This window comes from Balaenoptera borealis (genome assembly GCF_965194805.1).
Source record: "Balaenoptera borealis genome assembly, chromosome: X".
Lineage (NCBI taxonomy): Eukaryota > Metazoa > Chordata > Mammalia > Artiodactyla > Balaenopteridae > Balaenoptera > Balaenoptera borealis.
The window spans coordinates 35,580,948-35,586,502 of record NC_138881.1 but is presented as its reverse complement, the minus strand read 5'-3'; positions in this window follow the sequence as shown (position 1 = coordinate 35,586,502).

The window sequence follows — 5,555 nt, the reverse complement described above, 5'->3', positions numbered from 1 at the left end:
AATCATTTCTTTATCTCCTAAATCTGCAATCTGAGCAGAGTTTGGTGGAGAAGGCTTGTCCTGTTCCATGTGGCATCAACGGGGACTGCTCACTTTTAAGATGGCTCACTCAAATAGCAAGTTGGTGTTGGCTGTCAGCTGGGAGCTCAGCCAGGCTGGGGACCGGGGCCCTCATCTTCTCTCCATGTGGGACTTTCCACAGGCTCCTCAGATTTCCTCATGTCTTCAAATCTGGGTTCTGAGGGCAAGTGTCCCAGGAAATAGGAAGGAGACGATGGCTTGTTTTTTAAGGCCTGGGCCTGGGTACTGGCACAGACTTCCAGCATCTTCTATTGATCAAGTAGCCATAGAGCCCAGATTCAAGAGGAGGAGACATAGACCCCACCTCTTGATGGAGGGGATATCAAAAAATCGGGGGGTGAGGCATGTTTTAAAACTGGCACATAGAATAAGTAACAGTGGCCTAAACAACGCAGACTTTTATTTCATTTCCCATGCCAAGTAGTCTGGAGCTAGGTGTTTACAAGGTTGGTCAAGATGTCCAGTTTATCAAGGGCTACTCTTCTCTATCCCTGTGCTCTGCAATCTTTAGTATGTTTCTTTCAGCCCTTAAATCTGTCACCCCATGGTCACAAGATGGCAGTTATAGTGCCATGCTTTATGTCCCCACATAATAGTGTCCCAAGCAGGAAAGAAGAGTGTGAGTTTAAAAGAAACCTTCCTGAAACACTTTCTCTCATATCAGGAAGTGCCCAGCAGAGTTCCAATGCAGACTCCTTATTCAGAATTGGGTCATAAGATCATTCCTTCCCCAGTCGCTAGCAGAAAGAGTTGGGATTTCCGTGGCTGGATTAGAGGAATCGTCTTCTGAGGTTTCCTGCTCAGTTGCTGCCTGCCAGCAAACACCAGGCTTCTGTTAGCAAGGAAACAGGGAGGAGAGGCTGTTGACCGGTCAACCGATAGTGTCTGCCATGTTGGATATTGTTCTGTTAATGGAGGTCTTGGAGCTGGGAGGCAGGGGCCTTTCCTGACGTGGTGGAATCTCAGCTCTGGGACCAACCTTCAGCTAGAGACCATCCCGGTGGAAGCCACTTGGAGGGCAAGTTATGTTCTCCTGGCAAAACACTTTCTTTAGCACAGCCCTCCTGAGGGTTTTGGAATCCAGATATCTCAGCTGGTTGAAACATCCCACTGGGCTCTGAAAGCTAAGTGGTTTAGGACAGTATTTTCTAAATCCTGCTCCACAGATAGGGGCTCGAATGTCTGGAGATGCTTGTGCAGAACACAGATTCCCAGACCCTACCCTCAGAGACTCTGACTCAAGAGGCCTGGGATGAAGCCACTGAGGGCAGAGATGGGGGCAGCCTTGGGCTCCTTTAGCAAGTGCTCCCAAGTAATTCTGAGGCCCAAACAGGTTTGGAAACCACTGTTTTATGATTCTAGATGCGATTAAAGCCATCTGAAGATGATGAGAAACAGCTGGGGTAGAGTTTTTCGTTAACTCAGTAAATCCCTGCGAGGGAACTGTTTGCTAATTCCTGTGGTGTTTAGCTCCCGGGTGGATGCGGGGGCTGGGAATCCTCTTAGGCCTGACATTTCCTGGGGACCACTGTTGTCTATCTCCCAAGAAGTGGGACCCTCTGCAGTTTTTTCTGGAAATCTCTCAAAGGGTAATTGTGAGGTTACTCCATTCCCCACAGCACTCATGGGAGACCTGAATAGCCTGCCAACTTGGGAGCTTCCTGGGGACCTTGGTGTGTTATACTTGGTGCGTTATCTTTGGTGTGTTATACTTGGTGCGTTATATTTGGTGTGTTATACTTGGTGTGTTATATGGTAACAAGCTACCGTAAAGGTAAGGTCTTAACACAAATTTATTACCTTACAGTTCTGGAGATTGAAGTCTGAAACGGGTCTCACTGGGCTAAAATCAAGGGGTCAGTAGGGCTGTGTTCCCCTCTGGAGGCCTAGGGAAGAATCTATTTCCTTGCCTTTTCCACTTTCTAGAGGCTGCCCACATTCCTTGGCTCGTGACCCCTTTTCTCCATCTTTAAAGCCAGCAATGGCAGGCTCCTGACCTCCTCTCCTGCCTCCCTCTTCTATTTATAAGGACCCTTGTGGTTACATTGAACCCACAGGATAATTCAGGATAATCTCCCCATCTCAAGGTCCTTAACTTTTTTTTTTTTTTAAACATCTTTATTGAAGTATAATTGCCTTACAATGGTGTGTTAGCTTCTGCTTTATAACAAAGTTAATCAGTTATACATATACAATATGTTCCCATATCTCTTCCCTCTTGCATCTCCCTCCCTCCCACCCTCCCCATCCCACCCCTCTAGGTGGTCACAAAGCATCAAGGTCCTTAACTTAATCCCACCTGCGAAGCCCCTTTTGCCATATAAGGTAACATATTCATAGGTTCTGTGTATTAGGATGTGGACATCTTTGGGGGCCATTATTCTGCCTACCACACTTGGCGATACAGCACTCCTAAGAGTCATAAAAGAAAGGATGTGAACTTTTATGGTTCAAGAGCCATCCCCTTAGCTGAATTGGCTTTTCTCCCTTGGGAAAAAGGAATTTTCATGGAACATTCTGCTGAGAGCACCATTGCTTCGGGAGTCAGACCAGTTCTAGGAAGGGTTCTCATTCAAGGCAATTCCTCTTTCCTGTACTTGGGCAAAGGTGGGTTTGTTGTCCCAGGACATGGTGTGAGAGCAGGGAATTCCCTGATGGAAGGTCATTTATTACACGCCTTCTTCTTTCTCAAACCTGGAGATAGTTCTTTTAAGCACAGGACATTTGTTTTTGTTGTTGTTTCTTTCGCATAATAAAAGATTGGAAAACATTGCCCTCTTGGTCTGTGAAATTGTCTTCTTCTCTTTTAAGTTTTGCCATATCACAGCAAACACACTGAGAATCTTTCTTTTCATTTTGATTTCCATTTCTTCTGTTAGTATTGTCTACTGCTTCTGTCTTCCTTGGGGCATCCCAAGGGACCTCAGCACCCCCATGACACCCTAATCCTAGGGAAGGGGGTCACCTTGATCTCATTTAAAGTGAGAAGTCTTTTAAGGGTAGAGACAGTGCTGTCTGTCCTTGTTGTCTTGAGATTTCTAGTTGCCATGACCTCCATCTATGGTTACCCAGACCTCTGTAGAATGTAAATTGGTGTAGCCGTTGTGGAAAGCAGTATGGAGGCTTCTCAAAAAACTCAAAATAGAGCTACCGTATGATCCATCAATTCCACTCCTGGCTATATATCCGAAAAAAAAAAACCCCCACTAATTTGAAAAGATACATGCACCCCAATGTTCATAGCAGCATTATTTACAACTGCCAAGATCTGGAAGCAACCTAAGTGGTGTCCACCAAAAGATGAATGGATAAAGAAGAGGTGGTGTGTGTGTGTGTGTGTGTGTGTGTGTGTGTGTGTGTGTGTGTGTATATATATATATATATGCATGCAATGGAATACTACTCAGCCATAAAAAAGAATGAAAATTTTGCCATTTGCAGCAACATGGATGGACTTAGAGGGCATTATGCTAAGTGAAATAAGTCAGACAGAGAAAGACAAATCCTGTATGATATCACTTATATGTGGAATCTAAAAAATACAACAAACTAGTGAATATAACAAAAAAGAAGCAGGGGCTTCCCTGGTGGCACAGTGGTTAAGAATCTGCCTGCCAATGCAGGGGACATGGGTTCGAGCCCTGGCCCGGGAAGATCTCACATGCCGTGGCGCAATTAAGCCTGTGCACCACAACTACTGAGCCTGCGAGCCACAACTACCGAGCCTGTGCTCTAGAACTCGCGAGCCACAACTACTGAGCCCGCGTACCACAACTACTGAAGCCCGCGCGCCTAGAGCCCGTGCTCTGCAACAAGAGAAGCCACCGCAATGAGAAGCCCACGCACTGCAACCAAGAGTAGCCCCCGCTCGCCGCAACTAGAGAAAGCCTGTGCGCAGCAATGAAGACCCAACGCAGCCAAAAATAAAATTAAAAAAAAAGAAAAGAAAAAATGCAGACTCACAAACTCACAAATATAGAGAACAAACTAGTGGTTACCAGTGGGAAGGGGGGAAGGGGGGAAGGGGGGAGGGGCAATATAAGGGCGGGAGAATGGGAGGTGCAAACTATTGGGTGTAAGACAGACTACAAGGATGTATTGTACAACACAGGGAATATAGCCAATATTTTGTAATAACTGTAAATGGAGTGTAACCTTTACAAATTGTATAATTAATAAATAAATAAAGTTACCCAGACGTCTGTAATATATGATAAAGCTTCCATTTCCTCATCTGTACCGTGAGGTTAATAACACGTAGCTGGCACCTTGTCCACATTCCCCACACCCTCGCCCTTCAAGGCACGCAGGTCTGTCTTCCAGCTGCTGGCACCCGCACCTCTTGGCTTCCTCTGGCACCAGAGACCCCTCCCCTCTGAATGCAGCAGGCCAGGGGCCCAGCCCTCAACTAATGACCCATGACAGCAGGTGATCCCCCAGTCTTCTTGCCCCTTGGACAGGGTAATCGTGGTGCACGTTCTACAACTGCCAGAGAAAAGGCTAGAGGGGGGAAAGAATGGAAGAAGGGAGACTTTCACGGAGGCATGCAAAGACGTGGCAAGCTCACCCCATCCCATATCTCAGCTATTATGCATTCCCGACTGGCTTGGACAAAACCCAGGGAGACTCCAGGCTGGTGAGTCTGTGCACGCGAGGCAGGAATGGACATCTCCCCAGGGTCTCCAGCAGGACTCAGTCCTAGTTGCCCATGGTGGTAACTGGCTCAGTAATACACCCCTGAGTGGCTGCCTTCCCTTCCCTGTGTCACCTCCCCATTCACTTGCTGGTGCCTTCTTGAATCCCCTCCTAAATAAACAACTTGCACTCACATCCTTATCTCACAGTGTCCTTTTGGGAGAACACAGATGAAGGCAGTGCTACTGAATAGAGCATAACGAGTAGGAGATTAGACAAGAAAAGCCAGGAAAGTTTACATTACCACCCCTAGCAATCATGAGAGTGCAGGGAGTGTTGGGGGTGGTTGAGAGCCCGTGGTTAAGAGCTCAGGCTCCTGGCTTGTGCCCCGCCCTGACATTTACAAGCCTGAAAAGACTCTGGACTAGTTCTGTAGTCTCTCTGGGCTTTGCTTTCTTCATCTGTCCAGTGGAGATAATAATAGTGTCCTGTGGGTTGGGTGAGGGTTAAAGGAGATAATATACACAGAGTTCTTAGCACAGTATAAGACTCCATAAAAATTCACTATTTTTGTTCGGTTCCTTTCCCACCTGTGGGCCAAGTGAGTATCCAGCCACTTTTGCCTACAAAAAGGCCTAAAAAAAGAAAATCTCAATTCTGGACTCCTGTTGGGAAACACAGGGAAGTGAGAATGGGAAAGAAAATTTAGTTTATTACAAATCTGGACATTTAAAAAATTTCAAAGAGTTTTTGAAGTAGAGAGAATGTCAGTAGTCAGCTTTGTCTCCAATAAGCTTGAGTACTTCCAGAAAAAGCCCCCTGAACCATAGAAGTAGCAG